Here is a 16,373-nt window from a genome sequence, read left to right as displayed (position 1 = left end):
TACTGCTTCATAACAGCTAGATTATTTTATGTTGTGTGTTGATAAACTTAAAATCTTTTTATAGAATCAAAAACCTTTCTTAGATGGATCAATTAAATTGAAATCTTATTTTTTCCAAGAGAATGATAGCACCTTGTAGCCTGATCTGGTCAGCTCTATGAAGCTCAGTAAGGCTGTGCTGAGTAGTACTTACATGGTGGCTAAGGTAGGGGTTCCCTATTGATTGACATAATAATAGGTTACATTTGAGCTCATTGTTTTCAGTTCCTTAATGTTTAGGAGGTGCCTTTGAACTATTGGATTTAAGTAGCTAAAAATGTCTAACCTAGTAGAAAACAAACTTGCAAAGCTTTTAACCTAAGCAGCTTGTTGGCTCAATTAAGGATTTAAGAAAAGAAAGAACTCAGCTGCAATTAACATTAGCAGATGTATTTGCCCTCTTGGATCAAGATTGAAACCCCTGCTTCTCGAAAACAAACCTGCTGCTGTAAATGGTCTTGGTGAAACAGTAGGTGGCACTTTTCTCTCTGTAGTACATTTTCCTAAACCAGTACTCAAATATGGTGGCTGGGGATACTGTGTTGTAAGAGGTTTTTTTTTTTCTTTGAATGTGATAAACCAGCTCCAGACTGACTATGAAAGTCCCCATGGCTCTGTTCATAAGAGTAAGGAAAACCAGCCCTAATGTCCTGGCTAGGTTCATGCCTAGATTGGCCTCCCTGAATTTCCACTGTTGTACAGTTAATGGGGTTTTCCTCACTTTTCCACTTTATCTGCTGTGTTGTAGAATGGCAGCTACACGTTACCCAGGTGTGCGCTACTTCAGTGGTGTATGAAGTGTTTCGGGACCCCTTTAGATAGTTAGATAATATTTTATTAATCCCGTAGGGAAATTTATGATGAAGAGTGCTAAATGAATGCAATGAAGTATTAATTATGTATCCGGCCTCTTCACATAATTCAGATGCTGGCAATAATAATGATTGCGGTAACTAATATTACCCTTTGCAGGATCCCTCAAAGAGATGTCAGTTAGGCTTGTTTCTGTCTTTTTATTATAAACAATCAGAATAAGCAGTGCAAGCACACTTAAAATCATGTTTCAATTTCTAAATAGTGGTAAAAATAAATATTTTTAGAAAAGGTTAATAATTACAATAATAGAGGTTTGTAGACTCATATAATTATGATAATTATATACGTTAAATATTTGCTAGACTAATAAGTACATGTACATGAAAAAAATGATGATAAAAATCACATGAAGAAAGAAAGTGTTATGTGGTAAAAGTTTTTTTTATATTGTCCCATGCAGGATTAGTAGTAAAAGCTTCCCTGTGAAAAAACTTAAATACATATAAATATTGTCATTTTTTAGTTACAAAAAAAACCTGTGAGTAAGATTCAAATTATTCTGTGGTCAATTCGTTATTCTTTTATCCTTAGACAAATAACTATCTTTTTTGCTATTTATAGCTGCCTAAATGCAGATCTATTTTGTGTATTTCTGTGCAATTAAACTAATGAAATCTGGACTCCGTGTTTTCTCTTGTTTGGAATGGTTTATTATTGTGATTTTTACAATAATAATAACAGGCACAACAGTTTATGGGATTATCATTGCCTAATCATTAAAGTAACTTTCAATGATGGTTGGCTAACTCCATTAAAAATCAACAGTGCATGGAATTTATTTGGCAATGAGAGTCAGCTGCCATTTAAATACATTTAAGGAACTCTCAAATTAATTTAATTTTTTTGTGATTTTTTTTTCGCTGTTATATGTCCCAGTACTTTTAAAGCAGTTCTGTCCATCGGAGATATTATGTTTTATTTTTTATAGTTTGGATGTGGTATCAGATTTTAAAAAGTTATTGTAATGTTAAAATGCTTGTATAGATAACGCAGTTGTTTGGAAAACATGGTTTAGTGGGCCTAAGAAATTGAGGAATCCCTTTAGGGTAAACACATGAATGTCTTGGGGTTGTTGATTATGAAAAGGATGGTGGATCTGCAAGTAATGTTGCTATCAGTAACGTGCATTGTAATGAAGAAATCGTTTTTTAAGGGTTAATTCTAGGATGTCTTTGCGCATTATTCAGTGTCCACCGCTGGACATTCAAATGGCACGACGGGCCCAGAGAAGGAGAAAAGGAGAAGGCTCTATTGTTTGCGCAGACTGTGGAATTCACAAAAGCCTTCAGGCGCAAAGGTGTTCCTCTCTTTTGTGTAACCATTGTGCTAATGTTTCTGCCTGCTGGGGTGTTCAGTGTCATTCCTGTCCGCAGTAGCTCTGTTGTAGCTTGCCTTCTGTACCTTTGCATAAGAATCCTTTCGCATCTTCTTCCTTAACAGGTTTGTCTACAAAGCTTGCTTTTGTAATGTACTGGGGGGTGGGTGGGGATGGCAGCTGTTAAATCTGCAACCACAGTAAAAATTCAGTTGTAACTTCAGTTACCTTTAAAATATCCTTCAGAGTAGTAGCTTTGTATTTTATGGTACTACAGTAATTGACTGAGGGGCCAATACAGCTCATTTCTATGTCTCCAATGTTTGATGCTGTCTTAAGTTTTGGAATCCAAAGTTTTATGATGTCGCATTAGTGATTCTAATTAGTGACTAGTTTTTTTATTTTTAACACTGCTAGGAACATGTGAGTACTGTATACGGGACATAATGCCAGATCTTAAAATCTTTTAGTGATGGTATACTCTTGTACTTTTAATTAGAAACAATTTTGGGATAGCCTTCAAAATATTTTATTTTTTAATGTCATATTTTGCTGGTGAGAGATATGTTCAGGGAGCAAAATGAGAAAACTGCCACTTCTACTTTGGGTTTTTATTTGACGGAGTAAAAGCAAAATGAAAGAGTCTCTATTGCCATCTCAAGCAGTCTCTATGCCATCTCAAGCAGTCAGAATCTGCTGAAAAGTTTTTGTTTCTGTTGAATGGACAAATATTTGAAATCCTGTTGAACAGTTCATATTGATTTTAAATGTTCCATGGTACATCAGGTACTATTGATGTTTCTGGTATTTTCTTTATCTTTAATTGAAAGACAGGCTGGTGCAAACAAATGTTTTGTTTTTGATGAAGGGTTCTGTGTAATGAAGATAAAAGCTCAGTTAGATTCTTAGTTGAGTTTTTTTCCTTCATGACAAGTCTTAGCATAGATACTTAAAGTAGGGAGGAGAAATTTTAAGCTTCTTTAGTAAAACTTTTTTGGTGTTTGACTTAATACTTTAAGATGGGAATTCTGTAACAATCTGTTATTTATACAGGGCTGTTGAAATATGTATTTTAATGGGCCGTTTGAAAAGAACATCAGGTTACAAATCAGAGGCCATTCAGCCTTTCTGACTCATACTGTTTCTGGTAGCCGAGTGATCTGAGGATCTCATTCAGCGGTTTCTTGAAAGGAGAAGCCAGGGTGTTTTTTTAGCTTGCACAATTTTGCTGACTTTGCTTGTTCCAGACTCCCACAACCCTTTGTGTAAAGTTGTGCCTCCGGCTCTCATTAGTAGGACATGCCTTTAAACCAGGAAATGTATATGGTCACCTTTCTCTGGACTGATTTTATTAAAATAAACATCAAATTCTGCTTTACAAATAATTTAACTTCTAAAAGGCACTTGCCTGAGATTGGGTAGAGCTCCAAGATTATGGATCCTGGGTTACATACCTAGCCAGCTGTGACTTGGATTCCCCAAATAGCGCTGTGGAGGATAGGATGGGTTTTTTTGGTCATGGCTCTCTGGATGCTGTTAGGCCTGTGGCCTCCTTGGTGCTTACAGGCGCGTGCTGTAGTCAGTGAGGGATGCTCCTCTCCTCCAATCGGCAGGTCAGAGGAGTCACCCAGACTTCCTAATTCTCCCGTTTGTGGTCTCGTCTTTCATGGCTTCCCCACGTTGTCTAAAAGATGACAATGATGTGTAAACCCAAACTCTAAAGCTAAGGAAACTCCTCACAAACAGCTTCTACAAAATGACTGTTCCTGAACTTCCATTTATAGGTCACTTCTGCTGCCTGTGTGTATCATTCTGCACTTGTCTATGTTAAATGTAATGTGCCAGGTATTGGCCCTGTCTTGAATTTTATTTAAATTTTCCTGAATTTCCATTTCAGCTTCTTCAGTGTTTGCCAATCCTTCCATTTTTGACATCATTGGAGTGGTTAGAAAATGAATGGATGGCATACTAGCTACACCAGAATCTAGATCATTGATGTAAATTAGTAACAGCTGTGGTCCTAAAACAGATATCTTTGGTACTTGAATAGTAACATCACCCCAATCTGAGCATTTTCCACCTATCTGTACTCTTTGATGTTACTCCAAAAGCATGCATTACCTTGAATGCCTGCTGTGTTTTATTTAAAACTGCAGAATACTGCTTAATTCTGCAATTGCCAAATACAGATTAAGAATTAAACATTGCTAAAGCCTTCTTTTGTATCCATTATTGGTATTCCTTGTGCATAGATCTCTAACAAGATAAGCAAGACCTGCGTTCCCTAAATCCATGTTGACTGTTCTTGAGAATCTCATTGCCATGGAGCTGAATTCTGCTCTACATTTTGTTATCGTTGTTGTTTCCTTCATATTACACAAAATACGAGCAAGAATAACTCGTCTGTAGCTTAAAATACTTGATTTTGTATAGCTGCCCTTTTTATGGATGTAATGTTCCCTACTATTCAGGGTCTTAAAATCAGCCTGAAAAGGTGTCATGTGTGACGTAGAACTACATCAGCGCAGGAGAGGTGCTATGACAACAGTGCCTCAGTCATTGAGTTTCTATTTTGAAATACAGCAGAGCCACCACAAAATTGTTTGACAAAATAAACATTTCTATCAGTAGTAGTACTCTTTCCATTACTACAAATGCATATAAAAACACCTTAAAAAGCAGTTGCTTAGCTTTCTTATTTTTGCCACAGCAGCAGACAATTTTTAGTCATGGGTGATGTAATATTCCTTTCCCACGCTCTTGCTGTTAGAAATGAAGCCAAAAATGATGTTGTTGTTGCTTTTTTTTCATACAGTGAGGCTGGCATCCTGAAGCAGCTTCTTAGCCTCTACAATCAGTGTGGGGCTGGACTTTTTTTTTTAGGTGTGTGGGGAGGGGAGTATGTGTGTGTGTGAATGTGATGCTTCCCACAGGGCTGTGTGCAGGCAATTAAAAGAGAGACAGGGGAGGTCCCAGGGCTTAAAGGAATAGAGCAGACATTCTTGCTGGCTGCCGGAGTTCTCTGTCTGGGGAGGCGGAATTAGAGAGAGAGAGGAAAGAAGGAGGGAACACACAAACACACACACACCCCTCTCCCTGGTTCCTGGGCTCATCCTCACAGGCAAGGCAGCCTGCCCGGAGTTCAAAGCAGGGAGTCGGAAACAATTGGAATGGAGTGTGAAATCTCCCTTGTTGGGGTTTTGGAATTTCTGTGAGTGGTCAGTTAGGAGCGGGCTTGTCTAGTTCCACTCTGGGGTAAGATTTTATCAGTGTTCTTGTTTTTTTGCATTTATTCCCTGTGTTAGAGTATATTGTGTGTTTTCAGATGGTTTACAAATGGCACCATAGCTGTAATCCTCCTGAAGGAGGTGTAAGCAATCCTGCTCTGTTATTTGCCAGTGTTTCAGGCTTTGAGACTGAACTGCACACAAAGCACCCCTGTAATGAACTGATTTTTAACTTTTATTTTATTATGCAGGCAGAACTTATAATACGCTCCTGTTTTGCTGTTTTTTAAATTAACTTAAATTAAAGTGTTGTGTTTTGCATGTTTGCTGCGTTTTGCAAAAGTGATGTATTGATAAAAAATCCTTTATTGTTGACTACCAGTAAGGCGCAGAGTCTTCCAGTCTCTTGTGAGCAATACATTATGGATTCTTAGTGGTAACTGTATTTCAGCCAGATTTATGTATGGATAATATATATGCTATATATGAGATTGTCAATGTAACTTTGAAAAGCAAATAAAATCTTAAGGTAAAAGCAAGGATTATTACTGTGGCATAAATTCACTCTATGAAGGGTGTAAAATTTTTCGCTAAGGTGTTAAGACACACTGATAAACTAACCCTCCTTTAACTAGGAGAAAAAGTTGAGTATCTGGTTTTAAAGAGTCTAGAACTTTTTCAAACAAAAAGCAGAGAGGTTTCTTCACGTGTAACTTTTCAGTAGCTCCCAGTTATTTTTTTGCAAGGTTTAAAGCCTACTGGGGAGCAGTGATGCTATTTTGTGCATTATTTTAATTGTTCTATTGTGTATTTGAAACAGCTCCCTGTTTCTGGTGACAAATACTTCATATGCCTATATAATTAGGCATGGAAGACTGTCTTTTTTGTTTTTTGATTGTGCAAGAGTGCTAGCAATGTACACTGAATATATACTTCGTGTGAATCTCATTGTTCCTGATGAATACTTTCGTTTTACATTGTGTGGTTATACAGCAAGTCCAACTATTTTTCTGCCTCGTTTTAAATTGTCTTTAAATATAAACAAAGACACAGGTTCACAAATGTTCTACAGTTATTGCTTTTCAATGTTTGTAACCTAAACTAAGATCTGCTCAGTAGCATCTGTGGGCTCTCAAATAACTTATAAAGATGGTTAGCAAAGTATATGCCTATTATCTGAGGAAAATCCCATATTTTATATTTCCCATTGTGTGCTACCATTTTAGTTGGCATTTGAAAGGAGTACATACAGTATGTGATTCTTGTGATTTTAATTTTCATTGCAGTAAGTACTATGTTTGCTCAATGTCCTGGGAATTCTTAGGAACAACCTGAAGTTTGCTCAATGGACCCAGTGAAGGTCTGTGATATAAATAAATGACTAACTAAATGAGTACTTAAGGTTTAGTGAGTTTGTTCTCTTCCCCTTAGGGAATGTGGGAGGGGGGTTTAAGTTGGCAAAAATGGGTCACAGCTACTCCTCTGCTGCTACAGTAGAAGTGAAGGAAACATATGAGTGAGGTCTCAGGAGGAAGTCTGTGACCCAGTTCTGCACTATGCTTAAACCAAGTCTTTTTGCTTAGTACCATTCAATAACTCGAGGCAGCTTCCTAATGATAAAGGTGGATCACAGTGTGCTGCTAAGAACAGCAGCTGACTAGATAACAGTTTTAATCCTCATTCCTTATTTAGTTCTGCTGCAAAACCCAAAACTGGGCTTAAAGTTGTGGAAGAAAAGTGAAGCCCTTTCTTAGTTCTTTGCTATAAAGACTGATTATACTACTACAGGGTATTGTATAGAAAAATCTCAGTAACAGCATAAAATTCAACCATAGAATTGTGTTTCCTGTCTTTTTTCATTAATCTGTAAGCAATAAACTGTGGTATTTATATAGTGCCTTTAATTCCAAGAGATCCCAAAGTGCAGTCACCACTGAAGTGTAGCAGCTCTGAGTGAAACACGGTGGCCATTATGCGCCAGCAGAACAAATACAACAGATCAGACAGGGAGGTGAGAAATTGCTTCACCAAATGAATTAAGATAGAGCTGTAGGTAAATCAGATTGTGCAGGTTCAGAGTGGAGTTTGCCAGGATATCAAAGTTAACACCCCTCTTTTGGAAAGTGCCATGCAATCTTTAATGCCAAATTAGTTGGGCATTTGGCATTAACATCTCTTCAACGGTGTGGCACCTTCTAGAGTGGTGCCGTGTCCCTGGTCACAACCTGAAGAAGGCTCCACGGCTGAAACGTTTTGTTTTCTTTCTTCTCTTTTCAGCATGGAATAAACCTATTACTTGTTCCTTTGCAGCCTATGCATGCTGACGCAGCTACCCACCTGAACTACCATATTGGTAAATTCTAGCCCATAGTTAACTTTTCCACACTCTGCTCCTCTGTTAGCCCTTACAACAGAAAATTATCGAGGACTCCTGTCCCAGACTGACTATTCCCAGCCTGGACTCCTGTCCCAGGACTGACTATTCTCAACCTGGACTCCTGTCCCAGTACCAACTATTTCCAGCCTTTCTCAACTACTGAGATTTTGACAGATCCGGCTTCTCATTCTGTTCAGCAAAAACCATATGATTAATAGTGCAAAACAAAATCAGTAATTTTGGAAAATTCCAAAATTGAGGATTTTTTTGGGAAGAATCTCCAGACTGATGTATGTGGTTGTCAAAACTGACATGCTTTAGGACAACGAGGGATTTTTACTTTACTAATAATACCACAAATAAAATGCCATTGGTTGAACCTCCCTTTAACTTCTCGTTAGTCCCGCCTTCAGCTGCCAACATATGTTTCAAAATAGGATTGTAACGAATTGACATTTTTGAGGGAATTTTGGAAAATCTGTTTAAATAAGCTGCACGGCGTTCTAAAGTAAATGTTGGTTTTTGCGGTTGCTCCATGACCAGGAAGGACATGGTTGGGTTGCTGGGGAATAAAGAGTAACAACAAATTGCGGCTCCAAGGAATGTCTATTTTTCACAGCTAAAGCCTAGTTTAGCCTAGATCAATTGTCCTTTTTGTTGATATGATAGAAGCCTTAAAAGACTTGTAGTCTGTGTGAGACACAGCTTGAACTACAGAACGTTGTCCTGAAACCTAACAAATAACATGCTGGTACTTTATTGTTATTTTGAGCTTTGCTGTCCTAGATGATCAGCAAAACTGACCAAGAGTTGAGTCCCCATTCTTTATAAATATTTCCCCTTACATTGCAAAATGATTTGTGCTGCGCAGAGAACATATCAACTTATTTCCGTGTGATAGGATAAATGTCTGTGTCCTCCCTCACTGTTTTTTGCAGTAACTTTACGTCCCCTTGCTAGCCTGTGTGGTTTTGTGTGTATCTCCTACATGTGCCTTTACCCAGTCATTCTTTAAATGTTTGTTTTCCAGACTTTGTTAAAGAGGATGTGTGGGGGGTGGTGGAGAGGGAGTGGATTCTGGGGAAGAACTGACATCTTTAATGAAGCGTATAATTTTTTTCTCCTGTGATTTAGATTTAATGTATTCTCTTTTTCACAATGATTTTCACAGTAACAAACTGAGCTACAATAGTCACAAAAAGGCACAATTGCGCAGTACTTGCTGATTAATTGCCTGCTGTAGCTCCCTGCATCCCCTCTGTCAAAGCCACGGCTTAATTGTTAATTTGATATGCTGTTTAAAAGGCACCTTTCTTTTCTTCATATCCTTTTAAGGGCTTTCACTGTCCCCATAGTCTAGGTCGTGTGCGAGCCCAGCCCTGTCCATTGCACATTTATCAGGTTAAGTCACATTTTGTGTTTTTAATGAAGCAGTTATGGAAACATTTCAATGTGATTGTCAGATTTCCGTGAATGAAGAACTTTACAATAATGCGATTCAGCCAGTTAGGCAGGGTGGAGAAATGCATTTGAAACGACAGCATCACAGCAATATCTTGGCACTGCAGCATTATACAGGAATTAAAGGATAAGAAATGACGTTTTTAATTAAGTTATTTTTTCAGCTGGCTTCTCGCCTTCAGATTGCATTGGCCCCCTGTCCTTTGCACTGTGAGTTAGAGGATTGTCCATCTAAAGGTGTAACGTGTCACACGGAACCGAGTTATTCATTTCCCCTTCTCCATGTTTTCGCGAGAAATTTTTTGCAATTTTTATTTTCTTGTGTGTGTTCATTAACACATGCTAGCATATGGAGTCTTCAAGATTCTGAGGTATCCTTAGGTTTTGAACGTTGCATGGAACAACAAATTGATTTTTTATTTTTTCCCCCCACTCTGGCTTCCAAATATTTAAACCATTGTGTCTGTTTTTCAGATATTTATGAATTCCTGGGTTCTTGTACAGCACAACGTTCTGTCAAATAGCAGCTGAAATCAGCACCAAATGAACAATGGTTTACATCTTGTATAACCCAAGACTTTTTTTTGTCTGAAAATGGGCCACAAAGAGTGCTAGATGAGATGAATGGGGGTATTATTTGGCTGGCAGGCACTGTACTGAATACTGTAATCAAGACTGCTTAAAGCAATAAGACCCATTTGGGCCAAGGCTTTGTCTAGCCATGCATCACACTGAATCCAGTGCGTTACAGTCTACTGCGTATCAGCTTCTCTGTGCAGACATGTGGAACTCTGGGGAAATGTGTAGCGCGGTTTTTGGGGAAAGTGAAATGTGGGATTCAGGTGGGTTTTATTCAGTTAGTCTGCCTCCAGGCTCACTGCAGGAGTGCAGGTGATGGTGCTGGAACACAAAAGGCTTGGTTGATTCAGTAGAATAGAGGAATATATTGGGGTGGAGAAAAAATAGTGCTCGCAATTGTAGTGTGCTTTAAATGAGCAGGTCGTTTTTTTTGTCAAAAACTTGAAATTTTTAGTTTTATGGAACAGTCTTTGACTGATCAAAAAGAGCATTTATCTGTAATTTTGGTGATTTCACAGCAGGGCAGAGGGTGATTTTATTGCAGGAAACTGCACTTCCAGTACAAATGTTAGCTCACTGGACTTTTATTATTTGTAAAGACTGATTTGGTCTTTGTTCTTTTAAAGAAATTCTAAACTGTGAAGTCATTTTACAAAATGCCAAGTAGTGATTTGATTGGGTCTGTAGATTTAAAACATTTCAGGATTGATGAAGGACTAGAAGGATTTAAAAGATTTTGTCTGCCTTGAAGTCCAACACTTAAAGTTTATCGCCAGCACTTAAAAACACTTGACAGACAGTTTATCATTTACTATCCCTGTCCTTTAAAAATAGAAGTGTTTCTGATTGATGTTGTTGTTGATTTGTTTTCTTTAGCCTTCCATCTAAAAATTTCAAATCAAAAGTGAAATTCAAGTGGGAATGCTCTCAAAATGAATAGGTGATGCTGATGTTTACACAAAAAATCATTTTTTGGATTTGTCAATTTAGCCTTTCACCTTTGCTGGTTAAGACTTCACCCAGTACGAACCATGTATTTAACCCAGATGTGTTTGATATGTCTGGAATTAAAGGGTGTGTTAGAGCCATTATATAAAAGAAGGCACTTCATTTGAAGCAGTCAACAGTGAGATTATTGGGTTGATATTCTTGTTCACTGACCTGAAAGCAATTGATCACTATGTGGAAGGAGATTTCAAGTATGCTGGTATTTACAATACTCGTATTTGTACGTTTTCTGATGTGTCCATTATATCTAAAAGTAGTAAGTGGAGAGCACTATTGTTGTGTTATGGTTGGCACAGTACTCATTTCTGACAAGAGAAAAAAAGAAGAAAGAAAAAAACAGAACTGTAGCTGCTCACAATGGGGAAAAAATGCCTTTTGGGATTGAGGATAAAAATAAAAATGTCCCAGAGTGCTGGCAAACGCATGTATTTGTCAGCATTCTAATTACAACTGTACAGCTTATTTGTTTATTTGAGCTCTTGCTTTTTTAAAATTAGATGCAATACAGTTGCCTTAAAGCAATTATGCTCTTCAGCACTATGATTTCTGTAAATGTTTTTTGTTGGAATATGAATTTTGATTCTTAATGAAATATTATGAGTCATTTTGCAGGCTGTTCATCTTCAGTGCCTTATGGAGACTAGGGGTGAGACTATGTACATCAGCATGCTTTACTGCAGAGTTGCTTGGCTTTGCTTCAAGGTCAGCATCTTGCCTGGGCTGAGCCAAGGTACGAGCTGGAAGTTCCTAGCAAAAAACGTTAACTACCTCACAAGCTCCACTTCCTTTTGCTTGTAGGAGAAGACAACTGCTGAAGGCAATTGAATGTATTGAATCTCCGCTTTCTTTAAAATGCCCTTTTCACTGTAAATTACTGTAAACACCATTTGTGACTCGTTCCTATGGTGCTGTTATATGGTGTGATAGAAGTAGGTTCCTTTTGGGCATCTCCATTTTGTAAACCATAACTCTCATGCTTCTAGTATACAAAAAACTGTATTTTTAGCAGTTTAGATTTTTAATGCACCAGTTAGTTTTGTACACTTATTGATTCAGTGTAGAGAAACTGCTTGACTATACTTAAGAGATCAGTTTCAACCCTTGAGCTACACTGTTATCTGGAGTATCAGTTTGTCTTAAAGAATATTTTCTTGTGTGGTCAGTTAAGTGTTAGGTATGTTTTTTCTTGCCATTTTTGTGTGACAACAAGTGGTACTTCCTTTACATGAAATAGAGGAAATAACTGAAATCAAAGTGCCTTTCTAAGTTACAAGAGAATATTTAATAAACTGAAAACTGGTTTGATCTGCTGAGTGTCCTGGACAGATAAGAGGATATTTCAGTCCCTTTGACCAGATTTGTATGGCTTTATGCTGTCATGGTAGCCTTTTAGGGTATCTTTGTGGTAGATAGAATTTGTTTTTTAGGTTTATGAATCAAGCATTTCTCCCAGACCTCGACATGGGGAAGTGGTAAAGATACAATAAAATGTTAAAATTAATGATAAAAGTGCTGATTTAACATAAATGGTGCAAAGTGTAAAAATGCAGTTCCCACAGAAAACAAGATAATGTACCATTGTGCTTGGACTTAAAGGAAAGTGATACATGGGCTTAAGATAAGATTAAGGTTTTCAGAACCCTGAAATGGGAGGACACACACTTCAACATCCACATTGGCACAGACCAGAGGAGACAAATGAATTGCAGACCCTTTCAGGACTGAGGAGAGTATTCTGTGCTTTGTATCCAAGGATTTGCTGTAGGTTAATGAAAAAAATGATGAGTCTTGGTGTAGGTACTGAATCACAGGTCTTGCAAGAAATATTGATGTTATTAAAACATTACTCTGCTTGATATTTAAATAAATAATGGTTCTGAATACTGTCCTGAGAATCACTGAGTCACTCTTTTATCATGGTGAGACAAGCACTGAATAGCACAGACAGAGCTCAAAAACAGGTCGGTTACTGATGTGTCAGGTGTGAGGTGCCAGTTTTGAATGACAGCTGAAATGCTAAAAGCAGCAATGAGCTAAATTAGTTGGTGGGGTGTAGTGTGCTATGTGTAGATACACCCAGAAACTGCTCCTGTAAGAACAAAATGTCATTATTGTGCCTTTGGATATTGTAGCTTTGTTTCTCGGGGAGTGGAGCAGTATTACACATTTCTGTTATGTACATCAGCTATTGTTTCATTCGTGTTCAAGCATGTTCTGCTTGGGACATTGTTGCATGTGCTGGACGAGTACACTGATTTATTGTGCCCACTGTAATAAACTCAGGTTTATGTTAAGAAGATGAAGAGCAGGTAGACACAATTATACATTTGCTACTTCATTTGTCAGTGTGACAGTGCCTCTGATTATTTTTAATACAAGTATTGAATTAAAAAGGGGGCAGCACATTAAAGCAGTTGTTAGTATTACTGCCTCACAGTACTGGAGCCCTCGATTCAATTCCTGGGGTGCTATCTGTGTGGAGTTTTGTATGTTCTCCTCCTGTTCGCATAGGTTTACTCGGGGTGCTCCAGTTGTCTTCCGCAGTCCAAAGACATACTGACGGGTCAATTGGCTTCTGGGAAAATAGGCCCTGGTGTGAGTGTGTGTGTTTGTGCTTATGTGTGCCCTAGATTGGCATCAAGTTTAGGGTGTATCCTGCCTTACACCTGTTTTTTGCTGGGATAAGTTCCGGCTCTGCCATGACCCTGTATTGTATAAAGCGATTAGAAAATGGATATATTCATACTAGTATACTGGTGCGGTGCCTTTATAGAGAAATAGTCTAGCACTTAAGGGTACTTAAGTGTTCAGCATTTTAATCCTTTTGTTACAGGTCACTGGATCTAGATCACTGAATTTAAACAATCGGCTGTATACAACACACATAGCCTTGAGAAGGTATTGATGTACTTTTCTTGGAAAAAAGATGCTTCCCAGCTGTAGGATATAAAAGTAACTCAAGTTGGCACGCAATAGTGTAAAAAATAGAAAATTGCATCTCTTTAAATGGGGAAACTTATAAAAGAATATGTTTTTCCACATTGGGGAAAAGTTTTTACTCATATCATTGTTGCTTGACACATGATCAGTTCAAAGGTTGTAACAAAAACTCCTTGGCAAGCTTGTAAACTTTAACCATCTCTGACATTTAAAACTGAAGTTCCAGACATTTTTATTTTTATTGGAATGCTTGCTTTTTATATGCGACATTCTTCTGCAGTAATGCGGCCTGTTAGCTTAGGGGAAAAAAAAACGAAAGCTGATGCCTTTTTTGGTAATGCTTTGTTTGCATGTGTGGTCGTTTGTTATCCCAGGTGTGGGAACACAGGCAACCCCCCATGCCTGTTCCTAACACACAGGTCTCGCCCTACTTCTCTCATTACTGCTTGAGTGCCAAGGCCTGCCTTACTGCCCTTTCACAGTTGTTTTAAATCTTCAAAGGCAGGACCAGTGACTGATAAATACTTTGTGCTGATGGATGTTCTGCCGAATTGTCATACTATGGGTACCTCCCTTGTTTATCTTCTATTTCTCGCATTTCTCTGTATTTGGAAAGTAGTAGGCCTCAGGTTAACTAAATCTGTTCTGTATGTGAACTCAAATTGAACAAAAACAAAGCACATCTCTTTTTAATGTAATTAATATCCAACAGATGTTAGGTGCCTTCTGGAGCTGTATGGACAATTTAGTGTGAATGGTTGAGGAAATACTTGAAAATCTTGGAAAATCCTAAACTGAAAACAACAAATGTGTGTGGTCTTTACTGAGATTACTTTCTGAATATCTTTGTCTAACTCTTTTGTTTTTCCAAGTCGATCCCCTACTGGTCATTTCCACTGGCCTTGGACTTTGATATGATGAACATTGTGTAGCTAAACTGTTGGAGCCACGGCAGTGAGACACCTCAAATATGTGAACACAAAGCAGGGGGTGGGGGTGGTGAGAGTTTTCTGTTGTACCACAAAACTAATTTCCTGTAGTTCTTTGCCTGCAAGGAGAGTAGCTCCACACCTCATCAAACAAAAGTATAAAAGTCTCCCCACCCACATCAACCCCCACTACCACTTCTCAGTCCTGCAATCAAAAGGCTATCACAGCCACCCCTGTTTGCTCTTTTCCAGTGTCTTTGTTTGAATTTGTCAACAGAAGAAAAAATCTCTGAAGAACCAGAGAATAATCTGCTTTGAACAGCAAAGGGTCAATCAGTTTTCTTCTACAGCTGTCTAATTTTCTTTCAGCTCTGGAGAACACTTTCAGACACAGAATGTGGGACTCCAGCAAGTTAGAAATGAGACAACCGTCATTTCATATTAGAGCTGACCTCTGCGGTACATGACTTAGTGGCAGTTTCCAAAGGTCTAGAAAAGGGCTGAAGGTATACTTTTAACATTTTTCAGTTTGAGCCAGGATTATTTAAATGACAATGTGTGCTTCACAAACAATGGCTTTTCTTGGCTTCTCCCTCTGACAGGGTTATTTCAACATTGCTAGGCTAAAGTGTAGCTAAAAAATAAGCGACTCTTCACAGAAGGGATCTGACTGTCTCTGGCTGAGGATTTCTATGGTTGCAGTTTTACATTTGGAGGTGTAAGGTGGGGTGCGAGGGAATGTATCTGAGAACAAAGGACAAAGGAAAAACGAAAGGAAAAGAAATAGTGACATGTTTCTCAAATGGCCTTAAATGATACATGTCAGAAAGCAAAAACCATGATTACATTTAAAAGAAAAGAAAGAAAGCTCCAGACCTACCTTGCTGTTTCCCTTTTGTTTAGTAGATTTAACCTATTCAGGAGCCATAATGGGTCAAGCACAAAGCAAAAAAAAGTTATTTAGAACTCAAGGATTAATTTAGGAGCCAGAGAAGAAGCTTTAGCTTTCAACCCCTCACTTTCTGAGCAACAAGTATCTGATACGTCTCAAATGCAAAAGAAGCAGGGACCCAGCGGCTGAGATAAAGGAGGTGATGGAGGAGAGCCGAACTGTTAAGCATCACAAATCCTTCAGGATGGAAAGGGATGGGAAACCCTCACCATGAAGGAGACTGTAATCTGATCCCACTGTATGTGCTGTGTCACGCACTGCTCTTCAGGAGTTGAAGGAAATCACTGATTCCATCAAAATTTCCAGCAGCCTAGTCTCTATGTGCCCTCTTAAAATTTACATCGTTATCGTAAAGATCTTTGATCCATGTTTGATGCAATTATCACACGTCATCAGTTTGCAGTGCCCTTTTTTGTGCAGATTCACTGAGCCACAGGCCATTTTTCTTCTCAGGTTTTAAATGCTGTTTTTTTCCACCAAAATTAAGATATCGAGTAAAGTTTTTTGATACATAAAATTGTTAACACTTTTGGGCTTTGAATATATGACCCTTTGGTGCAGAGATCTTCATCTAATACCTGAGGAAACAGCCCACAGAACTGACAAGTGTCACATGAATCCTTCAGGATGTTAATTTAAAAGTTACTTAAATACATCAAATGTTTCCTAT

At 38.2% G+C, this 16,373-nt stretch overlaps 1 protein-coding gene across 4 annotated transcripts in view; it reads left to right on the top strand.

Annotated features, from left to right (window-relative positions):
* tiam1a (TIAM Rac1 associated GEF 1a) overlaps positions 1–16,373 on the top strand; it is a 122,115-nt gene that overhangs the window by 33,896 nt on the left and 71,846 nt on the right. Inside the window, exon 1 of one of the 4 annotated variants that reach the window (XM_006628249.3) lies at positions 5,275–5,485. The exons of the other annotated variants lie outside the window; for them this stretch is intronic. The gene's annotated coding sequence lies outside the window, so the exon portion shown is untranslated. Of the gene's footprint in view, positions 1–5,274; positions 5,486–16,373 lie in introns of those variants that run through there. 4 annotated transcript variants of the gene reach the window in all.

This window comes from Lepisosteus oculatus, chromosome 5 (genome assembly GCF_040954835.1).
Source record: "Lepisosteus oculatus isolate fLepOcu1 chromosome 5, fLepOcu1.hap2, whole genome shotgun sequence".
In the NCBI taxonomy this organism is placed as follows: Eukaryota; Metazoa; Chordata; class Actinopteri; order Semionotiformes; family Lepisosteidae; genus Lepisosteus; species Lepisosteus oculatus.
Note: the sequence above shows the minus strand (reverse complement) of the source record. Positions and strands in the feature narration are given on the sequence as shown.